This window comes from Acipenser ruthenus, chromosome 44 (genome assembly GCF_902713425.1).
Source record: "Acipenser ruthenus chromosome 44, fAciRut3.2 maternal haplotype, whole genome shotgun sequence".
Classification (NCBI taxonomy): domain Eukaryota; kingdom Metazoa; phylum Chordata; class Actinopteri; order Acipenseriformes; family Acipenseridae; genus Acipenser; species Acipenser ruthenus.
In genome coordinates, this window is record NC_081232.1 from 5,664,132 (window position 1) to 5,673,706 (window position 9,575).

Sequence of the window (9,575 nt, forward strand, 5' to 3'; positions counted from 1 at the left end):
GCATTGCTGCTTTCATGACTTTTATGTTTAGTGAGCTGGGGGTGATTCCTCCAAAATTTCTTTTTGTCCTCCACACATTTCAATTGTAAAATGTAATGCCTGCAGCACTTGATATTCCCAGGTGGTCTCCCATCCAAGTACTAACCAAGCCCAACATTGCTTAGCTTCTGAGATCAGACGAGATCAGGCTTATTCAAGGTGGTGTGGCCGCAGGCGATTGCATTTCTGCTTTCATGACTTTTATGTTTAGTGAGCTGGGGGTGATTCCTCCAAAATTTCCTTTTGTCCTCCACACATTTCAATTGTAAAATGTAATGCCTGCAGCACTTGATATTCCCAGGTGGTCTCCCATCCAAGTACTAACCAAGCCCAACATTGCTTAGCTTCTGAGATCAGACGAGATCAGGCTTATTCAAGGTGGTGTGGCCGCAGGCGATTGCATTTCTGCTTTCATGACTTTTATGTTTAGTGAGCTGGGGGTGATTCCTCCAAAATTTCCTTTTGTCCTCCACACATTTCAATTGTAAAATGTAATTACAAAAATGTAATGCCTGCAGCACTTGATATTCCCAGGTGGTCTCCCATCCAAGTACTAACCAAGCCCAACATTGCTTGGCTTCTGAGACCAGACGAGATCAGGCTTATTCAAGGTGGTGTGGCCGCAGGCGATTGCATTTCTGCTTTCAAGACTTTTATGTTTAGTGAGCTGGGGGTGATTCCTCCAAAATTTCCTTTTGTCCTCCACACATTTCAATTGTAAAATGTAATGCCTGCAGCACTTGATATTCCCAGGTGGTCTCCCATCCAAGTACTAACCAAGCCCAACATTGCTTAGCTTCTGAGATCAGACGAGATCAGGCTTATTCAAGGTGGTGTGGCCGCAGGCGATTGCATTTCTGCTTTCATGACTTTTATGTTTAGTGAGCTGGGGGTGATTCCTCCAAAATTTCCTTTTGTCCTCCACACATTTCAATTGTAAAATGTAATTACAAAAATGTAATGCCTGCAGCACTTGATATTCCCAGGTGGTCTCCCATCCAAGTACTAACCAAGCCCAACATTGCTTAGCTTCTGAGATCAGACGAGAGCAGGCTTATTCAAGGTGGTGTGGCCACAGGCGATTGCATTTCTGCTTTCATGACTTTTATGTTTAGTGAGCTGGAGGTGATTCCTCCAAAATTTCCTTTTGTCCTCCACACATTTCAATTGTAAAATGTAATTACAAAAATGTAATGCCTGCAGCACTTGATATTCCCAGGTGGTCTCCCATCCAAGTACTAACCAAGCCCAACATTGCTTAGCTTCTGAGATCAGACGAGATCAGGCTTATTCAAGGTGGTGTGGCCGCAGGCGATTGCATTTCTGCTTTCATGACTTTTATGTTTAGTGAGCTGGGGGTGATTCCTCCAAAATTTCCTTTTGTCCTCCACACATTTCAATTGTAAAATGTAATGCCTGCAGCACTTGATATTCCCAGGTGGTCTCCCATCCAAGTACTAACCAAGCCCAACATTGCTTAGCTTCTGAGATAAGACGAGATCAGGCTTATTCAAGGTGGTGTGGCCGCAGGCGATTGCTGTTCTGCTTTCATGACTTTTATGTTTAGTGAGCTGGGGGTGATTCCTCCAAAATTTCCTTTTGTCCTCCACACATTTCAATTGTAAAATGTAATGCCTGCAGCACTTGATATTCCCAGGTGGTCTCCCATCCAAGTACTAACCAAGCCCAACATTGCTTAGCTTCTGAGATCAGACGAGATCAGGCTTATTCAAGGTGGTGTGGCCGCAGGCGATTGCATTTCTGCTTTCATGACTTTTATGTTTAGTGAGCTGGGGGTGATTCCTCCAAAATTTCCTTTTGTCCTCCACACATTTCAATTGTAAAATGTAATTACAAAAATGTAATGCCTGCAGCACTTGATATTCCCAGGTGGTCTCCCATCCAAGTACTAACCAAGCCCAACATTGCTTAGCTTCTGAGATCAGACGAGATCAGGCTTATTCAAGGTGGTGTGGCCGCAGGCGATTGCATTTCTGCTTTCATGACTTTTATGTTTAGTGAGCTGGGGGTGATTCCTCCAAAATTTCCTTTTGTCCTCCACACATTTCAATTGTAAAATGTAATTACAAAAATGTAATGCCTGCAGCACTTGATATTCCCAGGTGGTCTCCCATCCAAGTACTAACCAAGCCCAACATTGCTTAGCTTCTGAGATCAGACGAGATCAGGCTTATTCAAGGTGGTGTGGCCGCAGGCGATTGCATTTCTGCTTTCATGACTTTTATGTTTAGTGAGCTGGGGGTGATTCCTCCAAAATTTCCTTTTTTCCTCCACACATTTCAATTCTAAAATGTAATTACAAAAATGTAATGCCTGCAGCACTTGATATTCCCAGGTGGTCTCCCATCCAAGTACTAACCAAACCCAACATTGCTTAGCTTCTGAGATCAGACGAGATCAGGCTTATTCAAGGTGGTGTGGCCGCAGGCGATTGCATTTCTGCTTTCATGACTTTTATGTTTAGTGAGCTGGGGGTGATTCCTCCAAAATTTCCTTTTGTCCTCCACACATTTCAATTGTAAAATGTAATTACAAAAATGTAATGCCTGCAGCACTTGATATTCCCAGGTGGTCTCCCATCCAAGAACTAACCAAGCCCAACATTGCTTAGCTTCTGAGATCAGACGAGATCAGGCTTATTCAAGGTGGTGTGGCCGCAGGCGATTGCATTTCTGCTTTCATGACTTTTATGTTTAGTGAGCTGGGGGTGATTCCTCCAAAATTTCCTTTTGTCCTCCACACATTTCAATTGTAAAATGTAATTACTAAAATGTAATGCCTGCAGCACTTGATATTCCCAGGTGGTCTCCCATCCAAGTACTAACCAAGCCCAACATTGCTTAGCTTCTGAGATCAGACGAGATCAGGCTTATTCAAGGTGGTGTGGCCGCAGGCGATTGCATTTCTGCTTTCATGACTTTTATGTTTAGTGAGCTGGGGGTGATTCCTCCAAAATTTCCTTTTGTCCTCCACACATTTCAATTGTAAAATGTAATGCCTGCAGCACTTGATATTCCCAGGTGGTCTCCCATCCAAGTACTAACCAAGCCCAACATTGCTTAGCTTCTGAGATCAGACGAGATCAGGCTTATTCAAGGTGGTGTGGCCGCAGGCGATTGCATTTCTGCTTTCATGACTTTTATGTTTAGTGAGCTGGGGGTGATTCCTCCAAAATTTCCTTTTGTCCTCCACACATTTCAATTGTAAAATGTAATTACAAAAATGTAATGCCTGCAGCACTTGATATTCCCAGGTGGTCTCCCATCCAAGTACTAACCAAGCCCAACATTGCTTAGCTTCTGAGATCAGACGAGATCAGGCTTATTCAAGGTGGTGTGGCCGCAGGCGATTGCTGTTCTGCTTTCATGACTTTTATGTTTAGTGAGCTGGGGGTGATTCCTCCAAAATTTCCTTTTGTCCTCCACACATTTCAATTGTAAAATGTAATGCCTGCAGCACTTGATATTCCCAGGTGGTCTCCCATCCAAGTACTAACCAAGCCCAACATTGCTTAGCTTCTGAGATCAGACGAGATCAGGCTTATTCAAGGTGGTGTGGCCGCAGGCGATTGCATTTCTGCTTTCATGACTTTTATGTTTAGTGAGCTGGGGGTGATTCCTCCAAAATTTCCTTTTGTCCTCCACACATTTCAATTGTAAAATGTAATGCCTGCAGCACTTGATATTCCCAGGTGGTCTCCCATCCAAGTACTAACCAAGCCCAACATTGCTTAGCTTCTGAGATCAGACGAGATCAGGCTTATTCAAGGTGGTGTGGCCGCAGGCGATTGCATTTCTGCTTTCATGACTTTTATGTTTAGTGAGCTGGGGGTGATTCCTCCAAAATTTCCTTTTGTCCTCCACACATTTCAATTGTAAAATGTAATGCCTGCAGCACTTGATATTCCCAGGTGGTCTCCCATCCAAGTACTAACCAAGCCCAACATTGCTTAGCTTCTGAGATCAGACGAGATCAGGCTTATTCAAGGTGGTGTGGCCGCAGGCGATTGCATTTCTGCTTTCATGACTTTTATGTTTAGTGAGCTGGGGGTGATTCCTCCAAAATTTCCTTTTGTCCTCCACACATTTCAATTGTAAAATGTAATGCCTGCAGCACTTGATATTCCCAGGTGGTCTCCCATCCAAGTACTAACCAAGCCCAACATTGCTTAGCTTCTGAGATCAGACGAGATCAGGCTTATTCAAGGTGGTGTGGCCGCAGGCGATTGCATTTCTGCTTTCATGACTTTTATGTTTAGTGAGCTGGGGGTGATTCCTCCAAAATTTCCTTTTGTCCTCCACACATTTCAATTGTAAAATGTAATTACAAAAATGTAATGCCTGCAGCACTTGATATTCCCAGGTGGTCTCCCATCCAAGTACTAACCAAGCCCAACATTGCTTAGCTTCTGAGATCAGACGAGATCAGGCTTATTCAAGGTGGTGTGGCCGCAGGCGATTGCTGTTCTGCTTTCATGACTTTTATGTTTAGTGAGCTGGGGGTGATTCCTCCAAAATTTCCTTTTGTCCTCCACACATTTCAATTGTAAAATGTAATGCCTGCAGCACTTGATATTCCCAGGTGGTCTCCCATCCAAGTACTAACCAAGCCCAACATTGCTTAGCTTCTGAGATCAGACGAGATCAGGCTTATTCAAGGTGGTGTGGCCGCAGGCGATTGCATTTCTGCTTTCATGACTTTTATGTTTAGTGAGCTGGGGGTGATTCCTCCAAAATTTCCTTTTGTCCTCCACACATTTCAATTGTAAAATGTAATGCCTGCAGCACTTGATATTCCCAGGTGGTCTCCCATCCAAGTACTAACCAAGCCCAACATTGCTTAGCTTCTGAGATCAGACGAGATCAGGCTTATTCAAGGTGGTGTGGCCGCAGGCGATTGCATTTCTGCTTTCATGACTTTTATGTTTAGTGAGCTGGGGGTGATTCCTCCAAAATTTCCTTTTGTCCTCCACACATTTCAATTGTAAAATGTAATTACAAAAATGTAATGCCTGCAGCACTTGATATTCCCAGGTGGTCTCCCATCCAAGTACTAACCAAGCCCAACATTGCTTAGCTTCTGAGATCAGACGAGATCAGGCTTATTCAAGGTGGTGTGGCCGCAGGCGATTGCATTTCTGCTTTCATGACTTTTATGTTTAGTGAGCTGGGGGTGATTCCTCCAAAATTTCCTTTTGTCCTCCACACATTTCAATTGTAAAATATAATGCCTGCAGCACTTGATATTCCCAGGTGGTCTCCCATCCACCTACTAACCAAGCCCAACATCGCTTAGCTTCTGAGATCAGACGAGATCAGGCTTATTCAAGGTGGTGTGGCCGCAGGCGATTGCTGTGCTGCTTTCATGACTTTTATGTTTAGTGAGCTGGGGGTGATTCCTCCAAAATTTCCTTTTGTCCTCCACACATTTCAATTGTAAAATGTAATTACAAAAATGTAATGCCTGCAGCACTTGATATTCCCAGGTGGTCTCCCATCCAAGTACTAACCAAGCCCAACATTGCTTAGCTTCTGAGATCAGACGAGATCAGGCTTATTCAAGGTGGTGTGGCCGCAGGCGATTGCATTTCTGCTTTCATGACTTTTATGTTTAGTGAGCTGGGGGTGATTCCTCCAAAATTTCCTTTTGTCCTCCACACATTTCAATTGTAAAATGTAATTACAAAAACGTAATGCCTGCAGCACTTGATATTCCCAGGTGGTCTCCCATCCAAGTACTAACCAAGCCCAACATTGCTTAGCTTCTGAGATCAGACGAGATCAGGCTTATTCAAGGTGGTGTGGCCGCAGGCGATTGCATTTCTGCTTTCATGACTTTTATGTTTAGTGAGCTGGGGGTGATTCCTCCAAAATTTCCTTTTGTCCTCCACACATTTCAATTGTAAAATGTAATTACAAAAATGTAATGCCTGCAGCACTTGATATTCCCAGGTGGTCTCCCATCCAAGTACTAACCAAGCCCAACATTGCTTAGCTTCTGAGATCAGACGAGATCAGGCTTATTCAAGGTGGTGTGGCCGCAGGCGATTGCATTGCTGCTTTCATGACTTTTATGTTTAGTGAGCTGGGGGTGATTCCTCCAAAATTTCTTTTTGTCCTCCACACATTTCAATTGTAAAATGTAATGCCTGCAGCACTTGATATTCCCAGGTGGTCTCCCATCCAAGTACTAACCAAGCCCAACATTGCTTAGCTTCTGAGATCAGACGAGATCAGGCTTATTCAAGGTGGTGTGGCCGCAGGCGATTGCATTTCTGCTTTCATGACTTTTATGTTTAGTGAGCTGGGGGTGATTCCTCCAAAATTTCCTTTTGTCCTCCACACATTTCAATTGTAAAATGTAATGCCTGCAGCACTTGATATTCCCAGGTGGTCTCCCATCCAAGTACTAACCAAGCCCAACATTGCTTAGCTTCTGAGATCAGACGAGATCAGGCTTATTCAAGGTGGTGTGGCCGCAGGCGATTGCATTTCTGCTTTCATGACTTTTATGTTTAGTGAGCTGGGGGTGATTCCTCCAAAATTTCCTTTTGTCCTCCACACATTTCAATTGTAAAATGTAATTACAAAAATGTAATGCCTGCAGCACTTGATATTCCCAGGTGGTCTCCCATCCAAGTACTAACCAAGCCCAACATTGCTTGGCTTCTGAGACCAGACGAGATCAGGCTTATTCAAGGTGGTGTGGCCGCAGGCGATTGCATTTCTGCTTTCAAGACTTTTATGTTTAGTGAGCTGGGGGTGATTCCTCCAAAATTTCCTTTTGTCCTCCACACATTTCAATTGTAAAATGTAATGCCTGCAGCACTTGATATTCCCAGGTGGTCTCCCATCCAAGTACTAACCAAGCCCAACATTGCTTAGCTTCTGAGATCAGACGAGATCAGGCTTATTCAAGGTGGTGTGGCCGCAGGCGATTGCATTTCTGCTTTCATGACTTTTATGTTTAGTGAGCTGGGGGTGATTCCTCCAAAATTTCCTTTTGTCCTCCACACATTTCAATTGTAAAATGTAATTACAAAAATGTAATGCCTGCAGCACTTGATATTCCCAGGTGGTCTCCCATCCAAGTACTAACCAAGCCCAACATTGCTTAGCTTCTGAGATCAGACGAGAGCAGGCTTATTCAAGGTGGTGTGGCCGCAGGCGATTGCATTTCTGCTTTCATGACTTTTATGTTTAGTGAGCTGGAGGTGATTCCTCCAAAATTTCCTTTTGTCCTCCACACATTTCAATTGTAAAATGTAATTACAAAAATGTAATGCCTGCAGCACTTGATATTCCCAGGTGGTCTCCCATCCAAGTACTAACCAAGCCCAACATTGCTTAGCTTCTGAGATCAGACGAGATCAGGCTTATTCAAGGTGGTGTGGCCGCAGGCGATTGCATTTCTGCTTTCATGACTTTTATGTTTAGTGAGCTGGGGGTGATTCCTCCAAAATTTCCTTTTGTCCTAAACACATTTCAATTGTAAAATGTAATTACAAAAATGTAATGCCTGCAGCACTTGATATTCCCAGGTGGTCTCCCATCCAAGTACTAAGCAAGCCCAACATTGCTTAGCTTCTGAGATCAGACGAGATCAGGCTTATTCAAGGTGGTGTGGCCGCAGGCGATTGCATTTCTGCTTTCATGACTTTTATGTTTAGTGAGCTGGGGGTGATTCCTCCAAAATTTCCTTTTGTCCTCCACACATTTCAATTGTAAAATGTAATTACAAAAATGTAATGCCTGCAGCACTTGATATTCCCAGGTGGTCTCCCATCCAAGTACTAACCAAGCCCAACATTGCTTAGCTTCTGAGATCAGACGAGATCAGGCTTATTCAAGGTGGTGTGGCCGCAGGCGATTGCTGTTCTGCTTTCATGACTTTTATGTTTAGTGAGCTGGGGGTGATTCCTCCAAAATTTCCTTTTGTCCTCCACACATTTCAATTGTAAAATGTAATGCCTGCAGCACTTGATATTCCCAGGTGGTCTCCCATCCAAGTACTAACCAAGCCCAACATTGCTTAGCTTCTGAGATCAGACGAGATCAGGCTTATTCAAGGTGGTGTGGCCGCAGGCGATTGCATTTTTGCTTTCATGACTTTTATGTTTAGTGAGCTGGGGGTGATTCCTCCAAAATTTCCTTTTGTCCTCCACACATTTCAATTGTAAAATGTAATTACTAAAATGTAATGCCTGCAGCACTTGATATTCCCAGGTGGTCTCCCATCCAAGTACTAACCAAGCCCAACATTGCTTAGCTTCTGAGATCAGACGAGATCAGGCTTATTCAAGGTGGTGTGGCCGCAGGCGATTGCATTTCTGCTTTCATGACTTTTATGTTTAGTGAGCTGGGGGTGATTCCTCCAAAATTTCCTTTTGTCCTCCACACATTTCAATTGTAAAATGTAATGCCTGCAGCACTTGATATTCCCAGGTGGTCTCCCATCCAAGTACTAACCAAGCCCAACATTGCTTAGCTTCTGAGATCAGACGAGATCAGGCTTATTCAAGGTGGTGTGGCCGCAGGCGATTGCATTTCTGCTTTCATGACTTTTATGTTTAGTGAGCTGGGGGTGATTCCTCCAAAATTTCCTTTTGTCCTCCACACATTTCAATTGTAAAATGTAATTACAAAAATGTAATGCCTGCAGCACTTGATATTCCCAGGTGGTCTCCCATCCAAGTACTAACCAAGCCCAACATTGCTTAGCTTCTGAGATCAGACGAGATCAGGCTTATTCAAGGTGGTGTGGCCGCAGGCGATTGCATTTCTGCTTTCATGACTTTTATGTTTAGTGAGCTGGGGGTGATTCCTCCAAAATTTCCTTTTGTCCTCCACACATTTCAATTGTAAAATGTAATGCCTGCAGCACTTGATATTCCCAGGTGGTCTCCCATCCAAGTACTAACCAAGCCCAACATTGCTTAGCTTCTGAGATCAGACGAGATCAGGCTTATTCAAGGTGGTGTGGCCGCAGGCGATTGCATTTCTGCTTTCATGACTTTTATGTTTAGTGAGCTGGGGGTGATTCCTCCAAAATTTCCTTTTGTCCTCCACACATTTCAATTGTAAAATGTAATTACTAAAATGTAATGCCTGCAGCACTTGATATTCCCAGGTGGTCTCCCATCCAAGTACTAACCAAGCCCAACATTGCTTAGCTTCTGAGATCAGACGAGATCAGGCTTATTCAAGGTGGTGTGGCCGCAGGCGATTGCATTTCTGCTTTCATGACTTTTATGTTTAGTGAGCTGGGGGTGATTCCTCCAAAATTTCCTTTTGTCCTCCACACATTTCAATTGTAAAATGTAATGCCTGCAGCACTTGATATTCCCAGGTGGTCTCCCATCCAAGTACTAACCAAGCCCAACATTGCTTAGCTTCTGAGATCAGACGAGATCAGGCTTATTCAAGGTGGTGTGGCCGCAGGCGATTGCATTTCTGCTTTCATGACTTTTATGTTTAGTGAGCTGGGGGTGATTCCTCCAAAATTTCCTTTTGTCC

At 43.8% G+C, this 9,575-nt stretch overlaps 41 non-coding genes and 1 pseudogene across 41 annotated transcripts; all 42 read right to left on the reverse strand.

The window, feature by feature from the left end:
- Nucleotides 1-96: 96 nt before the first annotated feature.
- On the reverse strand, nucleotides 97-215 carry LOC131719728 (5S ribosomal RNA). Its single transcript, XR_009318627.1, has one exon. It is a non-coding gene; the product is annotated as a 5S ribosomal RNA (ribosomal RNA).
- A 100-nt stretch (nucleotides 216-315) lies between these two features.
- Nucleotides 316-434, reverse strand: LOC131719729 (5S ribosomal RNA). The gene has a single exon (XR_009318628.1). It is a non-coding gene; the product is annotated as a 5S ribosomal RNA (ribosomal RNA).
- A 114-nt stretch (nucleotides 435-548) lies between these two features.
- Nucleotides 549-667, reverse strand: LOC131712442 (5S ribosomal RNA). The gene has a single exon (XR_009314333.1). It is a non-coding gene; the product is annotated as a 5S ribosomal RNA (ribosomal RNA).
- A 100-nt stretch (nucleotides 668-767) lies between these two features.
- On the reverse strand, nucleotides 768-886 carry LOC131719730 (5S ribosomal RNA). Its single transcript, XR_009318629.1, has one exon. It is a non-coding gene; the product is annotated as a 5S ribosomal RNA (ribosomal RNA).
- A 114-nt stretch (nucleotides 887-1,000) lies between these two features.
- On the reverse strand, nucleotides 1,001-1,119 carry LOC131713144 (5S ribosomal RNA). The gene has a single exon (XR_009315029.1). It is a non-coding gene; the product is annotated as a 5S ribosomal RNA (ribosomal RNA).
- Nucleotides 1,120-1,233: 114 nt separating this feature from the next.
- Nucleotides 1,234-1,352, reverse strand: LOC131719731 (5S ribosomal RNA). The gene has a single exon (XR_009318630.1). It is a non-coding gene; the product is annotated as a 5S ribosomal RNA (ribosomal RNA).
- Nucleotides 1,353-1,452: 100 nt separating this feature from the next.
- On the reverse strand, nucleotides 1,453-1,571 carry LOC131713189 (5S ribosomal RNA). Its single transcript, XR_009315073.1, has one exon. It is a non-coding gene; the product is annotated as a 5S ribosomal RNA (ribosomal RNA).
- A 100-nt stretch (nucleotides 1,572-1,671) lies between these two features.
- Nucleotides 1,672-1,790, reverse strand: LOC131719732 (5S ribosomal RNA). Its single transcript, XR_009318631.1, has one exon. It is a non-coding gene; the product is annotated as a 5S ribosomal RNA (ribosomal RNA).
- A 114-nt stretch (nucleotides 1,791-1,904) lies between these two features.
- On the reverse strand, nucleotides 1,905-2,023 carry LOC131719733 (5S ribosomal RNA). Its single transcript, XR_009318632.1, has one exon. It is a non-coding gene; the product is annotated as a 5S ribosomal RNA (ribosomal RNA).
- Nucleotides 2,024-2,137: 114 nt separating this feature from the next.
- LOC131719734 (5S ribosomal RNA) lies at nucleotides 2,138-2,256 on the reverse strand. Its single transcript, XR_009318633.1, has one exon. It is a non-coding gene; the product is annotated as a 5S ribosomal RNA (ribosomal RNA).
- Nucleotides 2,257-2,370: 114 nt separating this feature from the next.
- On the reverse strand, nucleotides 2,371-2,489 carry LOC131711224 (5S ribosomal RNA). The gene has a single exon (XR_009313107.1). It is a non-coding gene; the product is annotated as a 5S ribosomal RNA (ribosomal RNA).
- A 114-nt stretch (nucleotides 2,490-2,603) lies between these two features.
- On the reverse strand, nucleotides 2,604-2,722 carry LOC131712120 (5S ribosomal RNA). The gene has a single exon (XR_009314009.1). It is a non-coding gene; the product is annotated as a 5S ribosomal RNA (ribosomal RNA).
- A 114-nt stretch (nucleotides 2,723-2,836) lies between these two features.
- On the reverse strand, nucleotides 2,837-2,955 carry LOC131719735 (5S ribosomal RNA). The gene has a single exon (XR_009318634.1). It is a non-coding gene; the product is annotated as a 5S ribosomal RNA (ribosomal RNA).
- Nucleotides 2,956-3,055: 100 nt separating this feature from the next.
- On the reverse strand, nucleotides 3,056-3,174 carry LOC131719736 (5S ribosomal RNA). The gene has a single exon (XR_009318635.1). It is a non-coding gene; the product is annotated as a 5S ribosomal RNA (ribosomal RNA).
- A 114-nt stretch (nucleotides 3,175-3,288) lies between these two features.
- On the reverse strand, nucleotides 3,289-3,407 carry LOC131719738 (5S ribosomal RNA). Its single transcript, XR_009318637.1, has one exon. It is a non-coding gene; the product is annotated as a 5S ribosomal RNA (ribosomal RNA).
- Nucleotides 3,408-3,507: 100 nt separating this feature from the next.
- LOC131719739 (5S ribosomal RNA) lies at nucleotides 3,508-3,626 on the reverse strand. The gene has a single exon (XR_009318638.1). It is a non-coding gene; the product is annotated as a 5S ribosomal RNA (ribosomal RNA).
- A 100-nt stretch (nucleotides 3,627-3,726) lies between these two features.
- LOC131719740 (5S ribosomal RNA) lies at nucleotides 3,727-3,845 on the reverse strand. Its single transcript, XR_009318639.1, has one exon. It is a non-coding gene; the product is annotated as a 5S ribosomal RNA (ribosomal RNA).
- Nucleotides 3,846-3,945: 100 nt separating this feature from the next.
- Nucleotides 3,946-4,064, reverse strand: LOC131719741 (5S ribosomal RNA). Its single transcript, XR_009318640.1, has one exon. It is a non-coding gene; the product is annotated as a 5S ribosomal RNA (ribosomal RNA).
- A 100-nt stretch (nucleotides 4,065-4,164) lies between these two features.
- Nucleotides 4,165-4,283, reverse strand: LOC131719742 (5S ribosomal RNA). Its single transcript, XR_009318641.1, has one exon. It is a non-coding gene; the product is annotated as a 5S ribosomal RNA (ribosomal RNA).
- A 114-nt stretch (nucleotides 4,284-4,397) lies between these two features.
- Nucleotides 4,398-4,516, reverse strand: LOC131719743 (5S ribosomal RNA). The gene has a single exon (XR_009318642.1). It is a non-coding gene; the product is annotated as a 5S ribosomal RNA (ribosomal RNA).
- Nucleotides 4,517-4,616: 100 nt separating this feature from the next.
- On the reverse strand, nucleotides 4,617-4,735 carry LOC131719744 (5S ribosomal RNA). The gene has a single exon (XR_009318643.1). It is a non-coding gene; the product is annotated as a 5S ribosomal RNA (ribosomal RNA).
- Nucleotides 4,736-4,835: 100 nt separating this feature from the next.
- LOC131719745 (5S ribosomal RNA) lies at nucleotides 4,836-4,954 on the reverse strand. The gene has a single exon (XR_009318644.1). It is a non-coding gene; the product is annotated as a 5S ribosomal RNA (ribosomal RNA).
- Nucleotides 4,955-5,068: 114 nt separating this feature from the next.
- LOC131719746 (5S ribosomal RNA) lies at nucleotides 5,069-5,187 on the reverse strand. The gene has a single exon (XR_009318645.1). It is a non-coding gene; the product is annotated as a 5S ribosomal RNA (ribosomal RNA).
- Nucleotides 5,188-5,287: 100 nt separating this feature from the next.
- On the reverse strand, nucleotides 5,288-5,406 carry LOC131713512 (5S ribosomal RNA; annotated as a pseudogene).
- A 114-nt stretch (nucleotides 5,407-5,520) lies between these two features.
- On the reverse strand, nucleotides 5,521-5,639 carry LOC131719747 (5S ribosomal RNA). Its single transcript, XR_009318646.1, has one exon. It is a non-coding gene; the product is annotated as a 5S ribosomal RNA (ribosomal RNA).
- A 114-nt stretch (nucleotides 5,640-5,753) lies between these two features.
- LOC131719749 (5S ribosomal RNA) lies at nucleotides 5,754-5,872 on the reverse strand. Its single transcript, XR_009318648.1, has one exon. It is a non-coding gene; the product is annotated as a 5S ribosomal RNA (ribosomal RNA).
- A 114-nt stretch (nucleotides 5,873-5,986) lies between these two features.
- On the reverse strand, nucleotides 5,987-6,105 carry LOC131719750 (5S ribosomal RNA). Its single transcript, XR_009318649.1, has one exon. It is a non-coding gene; the product is annotated as a 5S ribosomal RNA (ribosomal RNA).
- A 100-nt stretch (nucleotides 6,106-6,205) lies between these two features.
- On the reverse strand, nucleotides 6,206-6,324 carry LOC131719751 (5S ribosomal RNA). Its single transcript, XR_009318650.1, has one exon. It is a non-coding gene; the product is annotated as a 5S ribosomal RNA (ribosomal RNA).
- A 100-nt stretch (nucleotides 6,325-6,424) lies between these two features.
- On the reverse strand, nucleotides 6,425-6,543 carry LOC131719752 (5S ribosomal RNA). The gene has a single exon (XR_009318651.1). It is a non-coding gene; the product is annotated as a 5S ribosomal RNA (ribosomal RNA).
- A 114-nt stretch (nucleotides 6,544-6,657) lies between these two features.
- LOC131712443 (5S ribosomal RNA) lies at nucleotides 6,658-6,776 on the reverse strand. Its single transcript, XR_009314334.1, has one exon. It is a non-coding gene; the product is annotated as a 5S ribosomal RNA (ribosomal RNA).
- Nucleotides 6,777-6,876: 100 nt separating this feature from the next.
- LOC131719753 (5S ribosomal RNA) lies at nucleotides 6,877-6,995 on the reverse strand. Its single transcript, XR_009318652.1, has one exon. It is a non-coding gene; the product is annotated as a 5S ribosomal RNA (ribosomal RNA).
- A 114-nt stretch (nucleotides 6,996-7,109) lies between these two features.
- LOC131712667 (5S ribosomal RNA) lies at nucleotides 7,110-7,228 on the reverse strand. The gene has a single exon (XR_009314558.1). It is a non-coding gene; the product is annotated as a 5S ribosomal RNA (ribosomal RNA).
- A 114-nt stretch (nucleotides 7,229-7,342) lies between these two features.
- On the reverse strand, nucleotides 7,343-7,461 carry LOC131719754 (5S ribosomal RNA). Its single transcript, XR_009318653.1, has one exon. It is a non-coding gene; the product is annotated as a 5S ribosomal RNA (ribosomal RNA).
- Nucleotides 7,462-7,575: 114 nt separating this feature from the next.
- LOC131709990 (5S ribosomal RNA) lies at nucleotides 7,576-7,694 on the reverse strand. The gene has a single exon (XR_009311855.1). It is a non-coding gene; the product is annotated as a 5S ribosomal RNA (ribosomal RNA).
- Nucleotides 7,695-7,808: 114 nt separating this feature from the next.
- LOC131719755 (5S ribosomal RNA) lies at nucleotides 7,809-7,927 on the reverse strand. The gene has a single exon (XR_009318654.1). It is a non-coding gene; the product is annotated as a 5S ribosomal RNA (ribosomal RNA).
- A 100-nt stretch (nucleotides 7,928-8,027) lies between these two features.
- On the reverse strand, nucleotides 8,028-8,146 carry LOC131719756 (5S ribosomal RNA). Its single transcript, XR_009318655.1, has one exon. It is a non-coding gene; the product is annotated as a 5S ribosomal RNA (ribosomal RNA).
- Nucleotides 8,147-8,260: 114 nt separating this feature from the next.
- LOC131719757 (5S ribosomal RNA) lies at nucleotides 8,261-8,379 on the reverse strand. The gene has a single exon (XR_009318656.1). It is a non-coding gene; the product is annotated as a 5S ribosomal RNA (ribosomal RNA).
- A 100-nt stretch (nucleotides 8,380-8,479) lies between these two features.
- LOC131719758 (5S ribosomal RNA) lies at nucleotides 8,480-8,598 on the reverse strand. The gene has a single exon (XR_009318657.1). It is a non-coding gene; the product is annotated as a 5S ribosomal RNA (ribosomal RNA).
- Nucleotides 8,599-8,712: 114 nt separating this feature from the next.
- On the reverse strand, nucleotides 8,713-8,831 carry LOC131719760 (5S ribosomal RNA). The gene has a single exon (XR_009318659.1). It is a non-coding gene; the product is annotated as a 5S ribosomal RNA (ribosomal RNA).
- Nucleotides 8,832-8,931: 100 nt separating this feature from the next.
- Nucleotides 8,932-9,050, reverse strand: LOC131719761 (5S ribosomal RNA). Its single transcript, XR_009318660.1, has one exon. It is a non-coding gene; the product is annotated as a 5S ribosomal RNA (ribosomal RNA).
- A 114-nt stretch (nucleotides 9,051-9,164) lies between these two features.
- On the reverse strand, nucleotides 9,165-9,283 carry LOC131719762 (5S ribosomal RNA). The gene has a single exon (XR_009318661.1). It is a non-coding gene; the product is annotated as a 5S ribosomal RNA (ribosomal RNA).
- Nucleotides 9,284-9,383: 100 nt separating this feature from the next.
- Nucleotides 9,384-9,502, reverse strand: LOC131719763 (5S ribosomal RNA). Its single transcript, XR_009318662.1, has one exon. It is a non-coding gene; the product is annotated as a 5S ribosomal RNA (ribosomal RNA).
- Nucleotides 9,503-9,575: the final 73 nt, after the last annotated feature.